The sequence below is a fragment of the Crocodylus siamensis genome, chromosome 1, assembly GCF_052110815.1.
Source record: "Crocodylus siamensis isolate JL-2025a chromosome 1, ASM5211081v1, whole genome shotgun sequence".
NCBI lineage: Eukaryota > Metazoa > Chordata > Crocodylia > Crocodylidae > Crocodylus > Crocodylus siamensis.
The window spans coordinates 207,898,556-207,916,247 of NC_143395.1; the positions used below are offsets into that span (position 1 = coordinate 207,898,556).

Consider the following 17,692-nt stretch of genomic DNA (forward strand, 5'->3'; position numbering starts at 1 on the left):
AGCTGCATGCCACACTGCATATCCCTGCCCAACCCCAAGTAGTCCACAAATACATGGCACAAGGTTCTCAGCTGCACCATGCTGTACAGACATGCTGCATCATGCAGGCTCACTGTGCTAGCAGATATGACATACATGCAGTCCTGCCATGTGGCCCATGCCTGTCAAGCAGTGAGTGACCTCCTCTGTACTGCACCAGTGCAAATGCTGAGCAGGTTCCCTGGGTCTCTCCAAGCCCTCTGGCCATGGGCTCCTTTCCTGCTCCATCTCCAGGGGTGGGGGTAGGCAGCAGAAGCTAGAGGAGGGAGATAGGAAGCCTGGGGACCCTGGTGGCAACAGCAAAAGAGCAAAGAGAGGGGCAGTGCCCAGACCAAGAGCCATTTTAACTCCGCAGAGCTGCACGTGGCCTTTAGGCTGTCATTTGGGCAGCCCTGATGTAACCACAGCACTTTAGTTTTCTAATTTAAGAATCCAAGTCCAAGACAATTATTTGCATGCTGTGCTTGAACGCATAAGTAGAAAGAGGTTGAGATAGTTTGATGCTGGTTCTGGGGAGCTTATCTTTGTATTGGTTTGCAGAAGTAGACAGTGGTAATACATCTCGCTGCTTGGAGAGGATGAGATTTTGTGTGGCAGTCTTCTGGCATAATCTTAGTAAAATTTTCAAGCAGGTGTACTTTAAATTGAGTGCATCTATTTCTGGGGGTGGGGGTGGGGGGGAAGTCACCTTGTTTCTCCTGCTTTGGTAAGGTATCTTCCAGCATCACTCTGCAGTGAGCTCCCTGACACCCCCACTGCAATAAGCTGATGACGTATGTAGGCCTGGGTACTCTTGAGGCCTCTCAAGGCATTGCCCTGTCTGGGCCTTTTTCACTCTTTATGAAAAATATTTCAGCCAGATTAACTTTGCCTATAATAAATTTAGCAATATTTATTGTACTGTATCCTTATTACCCAAGACATCTGACAATCCATGATCACTTGTCATATACTTCCACATACTCATCATGCTGAACTGCCCTGAAGCAAACAGCCTTACAACAGTCGGGCACATTTCACACTCTTAAAAATATCTTCTCATCTCATATATCTCTTCTGCTAAACCTTTAACTGTGTCTGTATGGCTTGTTTATCAGTACCCTCAGCAGGGGTATCCTTAAGAGGACGACAAAAAAATGGACATAATTAGCAGAAAGAGGAAATGAATAATGGAAGATGTGTTTGGTTCTTTTCTTCAGAGCCAAGAACTCCAAGGCTGGTATATGAGAAATTAGGGAATGGAAGGAACACATGCTTTTGGAGAGGAAGAAGGACCAAGAAGTGAACAGGGAAGTACCTCAAGATATTACGTAGCTCTTTAGATGGCAAACATAAAACTACAAAACATTTGGGAACATAATTTACACTTTGCAGCCAATTGCAATGGAGTCTTCTTGCTCAAGTATGAATATGTCAGCTTGGAAAATGTGCCCTTGCTTGCAGTTTTCTAAAAAGTCCTGTATTCCAAAAGATGCATGGATAATGCACCTTCCCTAACTACCCTGTGTTAAGGTTTGTGAAACATCCCCATGGTCTATCAACACACTCCCTGTGGCCATGTACACAGGCATTATATTTGTGCGGGCTGATGACTGAGAAACTCAAGCTTAGGTGGGTCTACTCACAGAAGTTAAAATACAAAATATTGATGACAATTGCATAGTGCAAGAAGATGTAAGTTTGCGGCTGGACCTTCTGAAAAGAAATAATGAGGCATCACTTCCAGCTTATGATGATTTTAAGCAGGCTTCTATGTGTCTGGTATGTAACTATGTCTATCCTTGATTAATTAGTATAGTAAATATTTCTTTACAATTAATTCGTGTTTATGTATAGGAAGAGACATTCTTCATATGGGCTTTGATACGTGTCTCCTCCTTATTTACTCATTTTGCCCCAGTGGTTCTCTTGATCTTCCAAGGATGACTCCTGAAAAACTGTGTTTTTCCTGGTTATTAATCAATTTCTCAATGTGTTTCAACTTAGCAGAAATTGATAACCTCTTGTTACGGAGGAAGGCAATTCAATTAAAGTTGCAACTTTCTGATAACCAAGGATCTGGGTTTTCTGTTTCCCATGGAAAAAACATGGATTTTTCCTTGTAACCGAGAAAAATTTGGGATTTTTCATTTTAATGGAAATGTAGATTTTCTACTTTTGCAAAGAGCTCTTTGCAGGCTGGCAGAGTTCCAGGCTGCAAGGTGCAGGGGGGAGTGGGAGAAGGGCGGTCAGGCAGGGGGTGCCATGTGAATGTGTGCACTTACACATGCACATGGTCACCATGCAGCCTGGAGAGCAGCTCCTGCAGGTAAGTCTCGCGGGGGGAGGGGGAGCGGAGGGGCTTGGGGCCCCCATAGGGAGGAAGATTGGCAGGGCTGGGGATGCTGCCAAGCCTGGGTGTTACATAGGGCTTAGGGCCCAGGGCTGGAATGCACAGCTGCAGGGCTTGGCAGGGAATAAGACAGAGCTGTGGGAGGCTCGGCCATGGAACTGGGGGTGGAGGGAGCTGGCTCCCTGCCACTGTGTACACTCCTGGGAGGCCATGGGGGACACATGACCCACAGATTTGTTCATTGGGTACATGGGGTGCCCGCTGTGGGCTTGGGCTCCCTGCCCTGCTACCCTCCCCCCAGGGTCTCCACAGCCCAGTGGATGGGACCCAGCATGGCAGGGCAGAGAGGGGCCAGGTGGGGAAGCTTCTTGCCACTGCAAGCCCCATGCCATCCTGGCGAAGTGCCCCCTGCCCACCCAGCAGCAGCAGCAGGGTTGGCATTGGTATCAGCCCAAAAAGCTCATCATCCTGGCTGTGCCTCTCACTGTTGTTGGGTGGGCACGTGATGCCTGGCCATGGCTGTGTGGACCTCCCAGTGGCCTACACCAAGATTCCCCATGCAACCCCTCTGCCCTTCTGTGTCAGGTCCTGCCTCCTGAGCTGCAGAGGCCCCAGAGGGAGGGCAGCAGGAAGGGGAGGGCTGGGGGGTGGGGAGCTGTGGGTAGGGAGTGAGGGGCACCAGCAGAACCAGGGGGCTGTGGATGGAGAGTGAAGAGTGAGGGGCACCAGCAGGGCTGGGGAGCTGTGGCTTGGGAGTGGGAGGCCTAGATCTGTGTCCTGGTGAGCAAAGCAGGCAGCAGGAACTCTGATTTTCCATGATATAAAACCCCAAATCAAACATCAAAATGTATAGATATTTACAATTTATTTTATTAGAGTGATTGAGGCACAGGTAGGCTTCCAAATTGCTTTAAAATGGTAAATATATCAATAAAACATTGTGTTCCACTGATACCTATATATTAGGGGTGCACCGATAAAGACTTTTTGGGCTGATACCAATGGCCAATTATTAATGAGCTGTATCAGCCAATACTGATCCAATTGCCAATACACAGCAACTTGGAGAGCAGGGTCTTGCTGGTAAGTCTGTTGGGGAAAAGGGGCGGGAGGGAGGGGGAAGAGGTGGAGGGCAGATCGAGACCCCCACAGTGAGGGAGGGAGCGGGGCTAAGGCTGAGGCAGAAGCAAGCACTGCTCAGCCATGGCGGGTTGTGGGATGGAGCTGCGAGTAGCTCATCCCAGGGATACAAGGGGGCCAGGGAAAAAGGGACTTGGTAGTGGGGGTCTACTACAGACCGCCACACAAGGATGATGAGCTAGACCTAGAATTCTCAAGGCAACTCTCAGAGGCCATATGGTCAAGGGATATGGTTGTCATGGGTGACCTAACCTACCCTGACATCTGCTGGGAAGAGCAGTCAGCCAGGTCTAATTATTCATGTAGGTGTTTAACCTACATACAAGACCTTCACCTAATGCAGGATGTATACAGTCCCACTAGGGGAAGCACCTTTCTGGACTTGGTGTTGGCTACAGGGGATGACCTGGTGGGGGATCTGCAGATACAAGCTAACCTAGGGGTTAGGGACCATCAATTGATTGAGTTTACTATTTGGTGAAGGGTGGGAAAGATAACCAGTAGGGCAGAAGTACTAGACTTCAGAAAGGCCAATTTCAATATGTTCAGGAGGTTAGTTAGAGAGGCATTGGTGAGATGGGAGCGCAGGAAGGGTGGTTGTTCCTAAAGGAGCAATACTTCGGGTACAGAAGGAGACAATCCCATTGCACATGAAAGGGGACAAAGGGGCCAAGAAACCCTCTTGACTGAATAGGGAAACCCAGGAAAGTCTAGAGGCAAAAAATGAGGCATACAGGCTGTGGAAGCCGGGGGTAGCTACCAGCGAGGTGTATATATACTTGGCTTGCACTTCCAGCGAGTCAGAAAGGTCAAAGCTGCAATAGAACTTAGGCTGGCAACAAAAATTAAAGACAACAAAAAGTCCTTCTATATAGGGAGCTAAAAGAAGGTACAGGGTAACATAGGACCACTACAGGGCAGACAATTGATAACAGGTAGGAGGAACAAAGCTGAGCTCTTCAATGAGTTTTTTGCTTCCGTAATCCTGAACACAAATCAGGACAAATCTCCCAATTGAATTATAGATGACCACAGGAGGGAAACCAGCCCACCCATTGTTAGCGCTGACTTAGTGAAGGGACACTTGGAGGGGCTGAATGTGTTTAAGTCAGCAGGTCTGGATTATCTTCATGCAGGAGTGCTGAAGGAACTGGCCAGTATCATAGCAGAACCCCTGGCACGGTTGTTCGAGCACTCATGGTGCTCAGGTCATGTCCCAGAGGACTGGAAAAGGGCTAATGTGGCCCCTATTTTCAAGAAGGGGAGGAAGGAGGATCCGGGTAACTATAGGCCAGTTTGCCTCACCTCTATCCTTGGGAAAACCTTTGAAAAAATTATTAAGGAGCACATTTATGGGAGTTCAGCAGGAAAAATAATGCTGAAGGGCAACCAGCACGGGTTCATAGTAGGTAGATCCTGCCTGACTAACTTTGTTTCTTTTTATGACCAGGTCACAAAATGCTTAGATGCAGGGGACGAGGTAGATGTCATCTACCTGGATTTTAAGAAAGCCTGCGATATGATATCTCATCCTATTTGCAGAAATAAACTGAGAAGCTATGATGTAGATGATGGTCAGGTGGGTGGCAAACTGGCTAATGAGATTCACCCAGAAAGTGGTGCTGGATGGGTCAGCATTGACCTGGAAAGATGTGGGCAGTGGAGTTCCCCAAGGTTTGGTCCTTGGACCAGTGCGGTTCAATGTCTTCATCAGTGACTCGGATGAGGAGGTGGAGAGCACACTGTCCAAATTCACAGATAACACCAAATTATGGGGTTAACACACTAGTGGGCAGAGAATGAAACCAGGTGGCTCTGGACAGGTTGGAGAAGTGGGCAGAACAGAATAGGATGCAATTCAACAAGGACAAACCCTACAGCCCCCACACATACAGTCACACCCCCTCACAAACCACACATGCACACATGCACACACACACACATACACCCCATCATACCCATGCCCAACCACACCCCACACAGTCCCCACCCCCAAAATACAGGAGTAAGACTTTATTTTTGGCTTATTATGACGTCACCTCTATATACACTATGCAAACACAACTAATAACAAAATATTTTTTGTGATAAAATTAAAATACATTATAGTAGATGTTAGACTTTTAGTATATGATTTGTTTTTTTTCTGGTTCAGATGGCACGCCTCCCCCACTCCCATCCCCCATTCCCAAAAGAAGTATTTCTGGGAGCCAGGGGAGGCAATTCTGGTGGCAAAGGTTAGGGGTTAGGGTGGGATTTCTGGTCCCAAGATGGTGACCAGGGGGTGGGGCTACCCTTGCGGTCCTTGACAGCTCACCAAAATTCATTAAGTAGCCCTTCAGACAAAATAATTGCCCACCCCTGCTTTACGCTCATTTAACAGTGAATGGTTGTAGTAAATAAAGCATTTCTGTCATTCATCAAGTGAGTAGTTGTGTCAGTCCTTTATACACTAGTCCTGAATCCCAGTTAATGACTTAACAAGGGAAAAAAGTCTCTCTCCTAGCACAAAAAAGAGACCTTACAGCTGCTCAAGGGATTTCTTGTATAAGATGCACCTCTTTGAATCAGGTGCATCTCTCCACTCATGTATTAAGTTGAATGGCTGTATCCTTCTGTCTAGCATTGAGAACAATCAGTTTCCCTTCAACAACAGACCAGAGATAGTGCTTCAAGGGAGAGGTAGTGAGAGCACTGGCTCCCTGACAGCCCACCTGGTGACAAGCTGTTAGGAATTTCTGTGGAGACCTTGGACCTTGTCCCAACAGGGGAAGCTATATTTCTGCAGTAGGAACTCCCCCAAAGCTGTGGAAGGGATCCTGCCTAGGGAGAAAAGCCCCAGTTGAGTGCATTCTGGTTCAACCTGGAGGACTGCAGTGGGAGAAGGCAGGTGTGCCCAAGGCTGGGACCTCCCGAACACCAGGAAGGTTCCAGACCAGGGAGAATGCTCCCTCCCCATCTTCCTGCCCCAGTTTCCAGCTTTAATTGCTGTCCCTGCCATTCAGCTGGGTGTTAGGATATCAAAGCCCATGGGACTGGGAACCGGGGCGAGGAGGCTGTCCCCAAGTCTAGTTCTTAGTCCCTGCCATCTTCCTTTTGCCACCCCCACCACTCAGCTGAGTAACAGAGATAGGGACTGCAAAGCCCCGAGGGCCAGGAACCAAGACTGTGGAAGCTATCCCAGCCCTGGTTCTGACTCCCAGGCCCCAAATGCCACCCTTGCCATTCAGCTAAGTGGCATGGGTGGGAATCTTACAGCCCATGGGGCCAAGAACTGGGACTGGGGAAGTTATCCCTGCCCTGGTTCGTGGCCTCTGGGCTTTAAATGCCACCCTGCACCCTGGTTCACAGTCATTAGATGACGTATTTTGCCCAGGTGGGCAGTATATGTAGCAATGTAAAAAGCTGTGAAGCCAGGGACCTAGGAGGCTGTGCCAATCTGCACTTCCCTCTGCCTCCAATTTTAAATCACCCTATGTGCAGCCTACATGGAGCACTGGAGGGGATTTAAAACCTGCGAGTAAGGAGAGGACAGGCTGCCAAGTAATGGGGTCACCTAAGGGTTGGGTGGGTGGTCTAGCCAGCAGTCCTCTAGTACCCTTTGGTGAGCTCACCTGCGTTGCTCTGCAGCCAGGGGGCTGGAATGCATCCAGGCTATTTTTCTACTGGTAAGAATTTCAGAGAAATCCTTACTAGTTGAAATGAACAGGTGCTCATGGTAAAGTGCCCCTCTTTCTGTTTTTGTACAAAGTAACAAAGTTAGAGGAAGGAGAGTAAGCTGACATATGCTTTCCATCTAACATGCTACAATATCTCAGGAAGTCCAGTGCATCAAATCCCTTTATTATTTTTTCCTCATTGCCCAGTGTCAAAATCCTGTCCGGTAAGATCATGCTTCCTGGCCTTGCACAAGCTAAGCTTTTAATGCCAAATGTATTGCCCATTCTCTGACAGCAGTCCAGGGTTCCATACTTCTGTTGTGCAGTTGCTGCCTATTGCTCTTCTGTCAAAACAGTTCCTAATTTAGTCTCTCTCTACTGGACAGCTGATATGGTCTTGGCGTACAGCTCTAAGAATATGGTCTCCCATATCTGAAAGGTCTTTAGCCAATGCTGATCATCCCAGTTTTGCATTATGATCCAATCCCACCACAGTTTACAGATCAAAAATTGCCACTCCATGATGTGCAGATAATCAGTAAATCTTTGTCACTCCTTGTGATTTTCATTCCTTGTCCATCGTTCATAGTTTCATAGTTTTGTAGTTGTTAGGGGCTGGAAGGGGCCTTATAGATCAGCGGGTCCAGCCCCCCTGCACTTGGGCAGGAAAAGACTGCTGGGATCAGATGACCACAGCAAGATGGGTGTCAAGACACTTTTTGAAGATCACCAGGGTGGGTGACTGTACCACCTCTGGGGGGAGCCTGTTCCAAACCCTTGGCACTTGACTTGTATAGAAGTTTTTCCTTATGTCTAGCCTAAAACAATCCTCAATCAGCTTGTGCCCATTATTTCTTGTCCTCTCCTGGGGGGCTTGGTGAACAGATGCTCCCCAGGCCCTAATGTATGGCCTTGATATACTTATAGGCTGCCACCAAGTCCTCTCTGAATCTTCTCTTCTCCAGGCTGAACAGTTCCAAGTCTTTCAGCCTCTCCTCATATGACCTGGTTTTGAGGCCTCTAATCATGCACATGGCCCTCCTTTGGGCTCTCCCGAGCTTTTCCACATCCTTCCTGAAGTGTGGTGCCCAGAACTGGATGCAGAACTCCAGCTGCAGTCTCACCAAGGCCAAGTAGAGAGTAGGGAGGATGACATCTTTAGCTTTGCTTAAGATGCCTCGGTAGATGCATGCCAGTGTTTGATTAGCTCTGCCAGCTACAGCATTGAATTGGTGGCTCATGTTCATTTCGTTGTCTGTTACGACACCCAGGTCACGAGACCTGGTGTTAGCAATGTAGCACTGGCAAGTCTGTAAATGTGTTGTGGATTATTTATCCTCAGAGCACTTTACATTTCTTCATATTAAATGACATCTGGGTGAGGTTCACCCACCTTGCGAGCCTGTCCAGTTCAGTTTGTATTGCCAACCTGTCTTCGAGCAAGACTACACTCCCCCATAGTTTGGTTGTCAGTGAACTTTGCTAGCTCGCTTTTAATACCCGGATCCAAATAATTGATGAACATGTTAAATAGCACTGGTCCGAGTACTGAACCCTGAGGGATGCCACTGGTCACCCTCCACCATGATGACTTGGTTCCATCAATCAATACTCTCTGGGTCCTACCATGGAGCCAAATACTTAGCCATTGGATCATAAAGTAGTCGAGGCTGCATTTTCCCATTTTCTTCATGAGGACTTCATGGAAAACCAAGTCAAAGGCCTTTTTGAAGTCCAGGTATATGACATCAACCTCATTTCCCCCATCCAGGTGGTGAATTACCTGATCATAGAAGGAAATGAGGTTGTCTGGCATGACCTGCCCCTAATGAAGCCATGTTGGCTCTCCTTCAGAATACTGTCTTCTGCTAGCCTGTCTGTAATGGATTCTTTGATAATTTTCTCCAGGATTTTACCAGGGATTGAGGTCAAACTGACTGGCTTGTAATTTCCCGGTCCTCCTTTCTCCCTTTCTTAAAGATAGGCACCACGTTAGTCTTCTTCCAATCTTCTGGGACCTCTCCTGAGAACCATGAGTCTTCAAATAACTGCCATCAGTTGTGTGATGAAATTGGCCAGTTCTTTTAGCACCCTCAGGTGCAGTTCATCTAGTCCTGATGACTTGTAGATATTTAGATTTTGTAGGTGCTCCCCACAAGTTCTACACCAATTATGGGGGGGTCACCCCCACCATGATCATCCTGTATCCTGTCGAGCAGGTTAACACCCTTGAACTGGTGGAATATCAACATGAACTATTCATTCAGGAGTTCGGTTTTGTCCTAAGTGTCGGTTATAAGCTGTCCCATTTCATTCATCAGCGGCCCTATACTTCCTTTATTTTTTCTCCGACCTCCTACATATCTAAAGGACTTTTTGTTGTCCTTGATTCTGGTTGCCAATCTGTATTCAGTTTGTTCTTTTGCTGTCCTGATCTGCTCCCTACAGGTGTGGGCTGTTGCTGAGTACACCCCTTTGTTTATTCCTGACTTCCATTTTTGGAGGCTTCTTATTTTAATTTCAGGAGGTCCATGACTTCCCTGTTGAGCCAAGGGGGTCTCCCAGCCCTTTTGCTGCCTTTCTTTCAGCTTTTAGGATAGCTTCCTTGAGGAATGACCACTCTTCTTGTACCCCCTTCCTCATCAGACCACGGTCCTGCAGGGCCTCACCAACCTATCCCCTAACCATGTGCAAGTCAGCCTTTCTAAAATCAAGGATTTCTACTTTACTGGCCAATTTCCCTGACTTAAGGTAGATGGAGAAAGTGATCATCTCATGATCATTGTCGCCCAGTTTCCCTTTGATCCTCAGGCTGCTCACTAGATTGTCCCCTTTGGCCAGAACCAAGTCTAGGAGTGCCTTACCCCTGGTCAGCCTGTAGACTCATTGTGTTGGATAGAGCTCCTCAATGCAGGTGAGGAAGCTTCAGAAGCCTCAGATAGTCCTCCTCCATACTCTGACCCCCCCAGATAATTCCAAATTCACAGTTTCCTGAGATGAGTGCTGGCATCTCATAATACATTGAAAAACTCCTCCAAAATGTTGTCAGATGGCAATATATAGGACATTGAGGTACCTAGCCACAGAGTTTTTGCTGATACAGCCTGTACCTGTGAAGATATACTGTACTAGCAAAGCTAGCTACAAGTGCAAACATGCTCTAGCATGTATCAGTACCAGCAAACTATATGCTGGCATGAATCCCGCTGGTAAAACTTTCTAAAAAAAGCTTGGGCAAAAATAGAATATTCCATGACAGGATCATTATCTTCTGTGGCTCATATTTCTATATCAAAATTGAGTTGTTGCAGCTCTCATTGTAGAATTTACAATGCTAAGTAAACTATGTGTACAGTATTTAGTCAGATGGAAATATTGAGAGATCTATTTAGAACCTCAGAGCAGGTGGAATTTCTCTTTCACTTATAAGGTTCACTTGCAACACAATCAGTTAAAAAGAAACATTCAGCAATTAGTAATTCTTCCTGTGGTGCAGCAGTTTTATAGTGTACTTCTACTCTAGACATTTATAAGATTTTGTTTGATGGATGACTGTGAACATGCACTGAATTTGATAGCCATGGAAGATGGAAATTAGGGCTGCTGTGCAACACACAGCTCTTCTGAGAATCTATGAGTTTCTATAAACTCAAGGGTAAAATAGCAGTCAGTGCATGAATTCGTTTTTCACAGGTACAGAAAGGACAAAGATACTTAGTAGCTGAATACAAAACCCCCCAGCAGTTTAATCCATGCTCTTCCTGGGCCATTTCCCCATTCCAGCTGAGTGGGGAGACTTTTTGATGTGAGTGAAGGTGGAACCTCGCACAGAATAGGAGATGTCATAGTATGTGATTCTATACAAGAGATACAGAAGGAAAGAATAATTGAAGACATGGAAGTACTGGGTAAATGGAAAATGGGATAAGTATATCTTGGGGTTACTAAAGGTAGATCATATCAGCATAACTTAATTTTTTTTATGACAAAGGAAAGGTGGTAGATCTCATCTGTCTATGTTTCAGTAGTGTTGGTTGTAACCATGTTGGTCTAAGAACATAGGAAGACAGGTTTCTTTGGGTAAAATCCAGTATCTTTTATTAGGCTATCTAAAATGGTCTAACAGTTGGTTTAGTAAAAGATATCAGATGTACCCAAAGAACCTTGTCTGCCTAAGCTTCAGTAGAGCATTTGATAGTGTCATATCAAATTATTAGCTAAACTGGAGAAGATGAAGATTAGTAGAAGAAACAGTAAAGTTAGCAAAGAACTAGCTAAAGAGGAGATGACAACAGGTTGTATCAAAATGGTAAGTATTGGCCTGGGGCAGGTAATGATTGCAGTTCCTCAAAGATTGGTCCTGGAACAAGTTTAATTTAATATTTTTATTAATGACCTATGTATTAATATAGTTGATCCAATGCACTAAATGCCCTCAGGTCAACTACATGGGTGAACAGCAACTACATACCAGAATGAACTCTTACAGAAAATACATAAAGGACAGAGATACGTATACACTAATAGGAGCACATTTCTCACAGATCTCACTATCCTCAGACACAAGGGGAATCTACTTAACACCTTTAAAAGGTGAACTTGGAAGCAAAAATTCATAAAATGGCTGGATTTAACTAAGGACATAAGATGGCTGGATTTAATGAAGGACTTAACATTGATATTGGTTTTATGGCGCATTACAATTTGCCTGATTCCTGAATCCTTTATCCACATGAAAGATGAGAATGACCCTCCTCCCTTTTGATAGTCCTTGATCTGCCAGTAATCAAATTTTCTTCTTCTGTTGACAGTGCTACCCCTGAGGATTTCTCTTACCCTCTCCTGCAACTGTTTCTTACTATGCTATTCTTGGGTTGTTCTGGTCAGACCTGAAGAATAATGTCTTCCATTTGAAAGCTTGTCTAACTATCCCAACTATACCGTTCATCCAATAAAAGCCATCACTCTAAGAAATCCTTCCTTCTTCCATAATTTCTGGACCATTACAGCTACAACATCATTCTTACACTCCTAGAAATTGGAAGGAATTTTGTATTACAAAATGCCAGTCCAAACACTCATGTACTTAGGGACTAATAACAAGAATCTCTGCTATAAGCTGGGGATTCAGAATTGACAGAGAAAAAACCTAGGTGAATTAGTTGATCAAAAGATGAGTGTGAGCCACAAAGATAATGTATCCATGGAAAAGGAAAAGTGATGTCAGGAGGTATCAAGTGAGGTATTTCTGACAGAGAAGTACTTCCTAACTTCAGGAGATGAAATTCTTTAATATCTTCCAATAGGAGTAGTGGGAGTAGGGGGAAGAGGAGGACTATTACCGTATTTCCTCCCACAGCACATGAACCTTTTGCTGAAAATCAGATGTTAGAAATTGGGGCACATGTTAAGCAATGAAATATAGCTGAGCATATAATACAATAGAGCATTAGCGTATTAGCACATTTTTTACACACCACTTTAACGTGCAGTAGAATAGGCTACTGCACATGGAAAGGCATCCACTGCCACAATGAATAATGAAACCAAGCATTGTCCTCTATCAAAAAATCATGCTTTAATTCAATCATGTACCTGATATAGACACATTGCAAATGCTTATAAAGAGTATAGTAAGATCTTTTATAAAATAATTTTAATTTCTCCATTAAAATCCAGTAATCGGATAGCAAACTGCTTTTTGGCAGGAGAAAACAAGTTACAAATTCTAATAGGTCATTTCAGTGGCGCTATCAGATTAGATATAGTGCTTAATACAGTGTGTCAACATAAATTCACAAAACCTAAAAGAGAGGAAGAATGGTTGTTATTAGTGGTAGAAGAACTATTAGCATTGTGCTCTTTTCTGTAATAAAAAATCAGTCCTACAGGTGGGCAATAATTTTCTGGACACATGAAAGATTTCCAGGCAGAAAATACTGAAGGCATGAAGAACGGTTAGAACAATTCCACCCATAGCTTTTGTCAACATAAAATCTTCCTTTTCAAGCACTAGATGCTGGCTCCTGCTCTGTTGCCAGCATCAGCTATGGACATTTCAGGCTTCCTGAGGGGAGATGTAGATTTTTGTTTTTTCTTATCACACAGATGTTGGGAAGATATGAAACTTGGTACACATTTTATTAGGTTATCACCTTATATGAAGCAGTGCATGTGGATATGCACTACTGCTTTCTGCCCAAACGAATAGCTCAACTGTAGGTCATAGGCCATATTCCATATATTGCTAGTAGGGACTATGTAAGAATACCTTAGCTCATGTGAGCTTTTGGAGCAGGACAATTTCAGTTTTGTCCCCAGTGATGCTACGTGGAGAGTCTAAAGAAGGTCAGCACTCTTCATCAGTCAAGAACTGGAGCCTGCAGTGATTTTTTCTACTTAGACCTCTCAGGGACAAGCATGCTGAGATGGAATGCCTTTACTGGAACAAGTGGGCAGCTGCTTGTCATCTAACTTGCTTTTCCCTGCACCTGAGGTTGCCTGAACTAAGTAATTAGTCATACAGTTTCCTGGAATTGAGGGGTAGAACAAACGGTTAAAGATTTCAGCAGCGCAGAAGTAATAGGGGGGTTACAAGTGAAACTGAAAAACAGTTGATCTATTTTGGGGACTGTAAGCAAACTCAGAAAACAAAACTCTAGACTACAGCAGCAGGTGACAAGCCTTGTAAAAAAGCTGGTCATGGCTCTGGAAAGGAGAGATTACTAAATACAGCCTCAGTCAAGTGAAGATCTTCCATGGAGGGCTGCCTGGTTGCCCCTCCTTAGGGTTCTGGCTGACTTCTATAACAGACCTTCACTTTGGAACACAGGGGCTGTCACCTTTTGTCATCTCCTGTGCCCCTGGTAGATTATGTTAGTCAAGTGCCTCATAAAACTCCCATCAACTAGATCAGCTCTTCCTAAGAATCGGTCAACCTCCACCTCTACATCTTTGCCTGTGTGGTCTTACTCTTTTTCAATCTATTTTTAGTTTAATTCAATGCTTGTTTTTTTGGGTTCCCCCACCATTGATTCACAGATATTAAAGCTAAGGCAAAGCATTAGATCACACATATAACCCATGCATGGAGCTAAATAATTTGTATTTGACTGAAGCAGATCTTCCAGAAAGGCATTCAGACTCTACTACTTCTGCTGGTAGTTCGTTACAATGATAAATTGTTCTTACTGTTAAAAATGTGCACCTGATTTTCAACTATGGATTCTTGTTATGCATTTCTCTGCTAAATTAGAGAGTATCAGATAGTCTCCCTACAGTATCAGATAGGCTCCCTCTGTGAAGGGACTTGTATGCTATATCAAGCCATCTGTCAGGGGTTTTTTTGTAAGCAAAATAAACTAAACTTCTTATGCTTCTCACTGTTGGGCTTTTTTCCATCATTCGAATAATCATTCAACAAATCTCTGTTCAACACCATGTCTAATTTTTCAATATCCTTTTTAAAATAATGGCTTCAGAATGGCACACAGCATTCTGGTACCAAACTCACCAAAGCCTTAGTTGAAGATGCATTCTCTTGTGTGGGAAATCTCACCTTAATTCTGTCTTTACTGATTTCCCATGGGCAGACAAGGTTCTTTGCATGAATCTTATATGTTTTATTAGACCAACTTAAATAGTTGGAAAACAATTATTAAGCAAGCTTGTGAGTTGAAAAACCCTTTGTCAAGCTAAGGAAGTTTCAGCAGTTGGTGTGTGCTCTTCCTGGATGGAATGAAAAGTAAAGAAGCCAGAGGCTGGGCTGCATACAAAACAGGCAGTCAGTGAAAATGTAGATTGAGGAGTCAATAGGTGATAGACAGGCTGGGGGTGGGGAGGGGGAGGGAAGAGAGAGAAGGGGGGTGAATAGTGGAGAGATACCTAGAGAGTCAGATGTCAGGCAGGTTATATAATGTGTCATAAATCCAATGTCTGTATTTAGTCCATGATTTTTAGTATCCCGGAGGTTGATGAAGTGCAGTTCATAGGCTTGTCTGGAGGAAGTGTTTTGTAAGTTTCCTTTGAGGATCAGGACTGAGTGATTGGAGACAGAGTGGTTTTCTTGTGAGAAATATGCCCCCACAGGTAATTGGGTATTCCTGTCTTTGATAGATTTCCAGTGTGCATTCATTCTGGTGCACAGTTGTTGTTTGGTCTCTCCTACGTATTTTCCATCAGGGTATTTGGTGCATTGGATATTACATTTCTGGAGGTGCCGCTGTAAGATCCAGGAACGCTGATGGCTCTGTTGTAGGGTATAGTAATTGTGGGGGTGGTGGAGATGTGTTGGCAGGTTTTGCATTTCTTGTCAGGGCATGGTCTGGATCCTTTTGATGTGTTCTGGGCTTGAGGAAGTTTGCTTCTAGCGATGAGGTTAGTGAGGTTCAGTGCTTGTTTGAAGGCTAGGATGGGTGGCTCTGGGAAGATCTTTTTAAGAGTAGGGTCTCTTTCTAGTATGGGTTGCAATTGTTTGAGGATTTTCTGTACAGGTTCGAGGGAGGGGTGATATGTCATAACCAGTGGTGTGCAATTTGTGGGGGGGTTTCTTCTGTACTGCAGCAGTTCTTCACGTGGTACCCAGGTGGCTCTTTCAAATGTGCGATCTATCTCTCTGGAGGAGTGTCCTTGTTGGTTGAAAGCCTTTTTAAGATTTGTGAGGTGGTAATCCCTGGTGTTCTCTTCCGTGCAAATTTGGTGGTATCTGAGGGCTTGGGTGTATATCACAGCTTTCTTGATGTGTTTCGGGTGATTGCTGGTTCTGTGCAGATATGTATGTTGGTCTGTGGGTTTCCTGTATAACGTGGTCTGTATTTTATCATTCTGGATACTGATCATTGTGTCTAAAAAGGAGATGTTGGTCCTGGAGTATTCTAGAGAAGGTTGGATGGAGGGATGGTGATTGTTGAATTTCTGATGGAACTCAATCAGAGATTGTAGGTTTTCAGTCCAAATGATGAAAATGTCATCGATATATCTTAAATATAACAAGGGTTTGATGGTGCAGTTCTTGAGGAATTCGTCTTCCAGGTGGCTCATAAAAAGGTTGGCATACTGTGGGGCCATTTTGGTGCCCACAGCTGTTCCCATCATCTGGAGGAAGTGTTGATTATTAAAAGTGAAATTGTTGTGTGTGAGGATGAAGTGCATAAGGCCAGTAAAATCTTTGGGTCTGTATTCTGAGTTGTAATCTTGTTCCTATAGATATGTAAGGCAGGCTTGGATGCCGTCCTGGTGTGGGATGTTGGTATATAGGCTGGTAACGTCCATGGTGGCTAGGAGGGTGTTGCTGGGAAGGTGGTTTATGTTTTTAAGTTTCCATAAAAAGTCTGTAGTGTCTTGTACAAAAGTTGCTCTGTGGGTGACGAGGATTGATTCAATGAAACCTGATATTTCCTCAGTTAGGGTCCCATGGTTGGATATGACAGATCTGCCAGGGTTCCCTTGTTTATGGACTTTAGGGAGCATGTAAAAAGTCCCTGGGTTAGGTAGTGGGGGGAATCAAGGTCTGCAGTTTTTCTTGTAGTCGTGCTGGAAATGATTTGATGGTATTGTTGCGTTTCTTGGTGAAAAGGGGAGTAGGATCTTCTTGTAGTTCTTTGTCATAGGTGGTGTCAGAGAGCTGTCTGTTGGCTTCCTTTACGTAGTTTTCACGGTTTAGGCTCCTCCTTTATCTGCTGGTTTTACTACTATTTGATAGTTAGATCTTAGAGATTCTATGGCCTTTTTCTCTGGTAAAGAGAGGTTATTATGGTGGTGTGTGTTGCTGATTATTTCATTGTTCATTCTTTCCCTGAAGGAGTCAATGTAGCGGTCGAGGTTAGGGTTTTGTCCACTGTGAGCTGTCAAATCTGATTTTTGGGGGGTTTTTTTGGCATTGATCTTTTCCTGAATGTTGTCAGAGGATGAGTTGTTGTTGGGGGTGGGTTCAGTTTGGTTGTGGAAATATTCCTTGAGGCGGAGGCAAAGGAAGAATTCTTCTAGTTCTCCACATTGAAGTATTTTATCAGGGTATTTTTCTGGACAGAAATCTAGGCCTTTAGAAAGGACAGATTTTTCAGTTTTGCTAAGGGTATGTGGGGAGAGATTGATAATATTTGTAGGTTGGATCTCTCCATTATTCATCCCCCATTCATTCTCTTCCCTCTCCCCCCCCACACCCAGCCTGTCTCTCACCCACTGACTCCTCAATCTACATTTTCACTGACTGCCTGTCTTGTATGCAGACCAGCTCAGACTCTGGCTTCTTTACTTTTCATTCCATCCAGAAAGAGCACGCACCAACTGCTGAAACTTCCTTAGCCTGACAAAGGGTTTTTCAACCCACAAGCTTGCTTAATAATTGTTTTCCAACTATTTAAGTTGGTCTAATAAAAGATATCAGATTCACGCAAAGAACCTTGTCTGCCTATGTCCTTAGACCAACATGGCTAAACCTACACCCTTGATTTCCCATGGTCATTTATGGATTGTTGTTAAACTTTCATGTTCTTGAAGGATGCAGGCGCAAGGCAGTGTTTAC

The 17,692-nt window shown here is 44.4% G+C and overlaps 1 pseudogene; it reads right to left on the reverse strand.

The window, feature by feature from the left end:
• LOC149873966 (uncharacterized) overlaps positions 1–16,956 on the reverse strand; it is a 19,917-nt pseudogene extending 2,961 nt beyond the window's left edge.
• Positions 16,957–17,692: the final 736 nt, after the last annotated feature.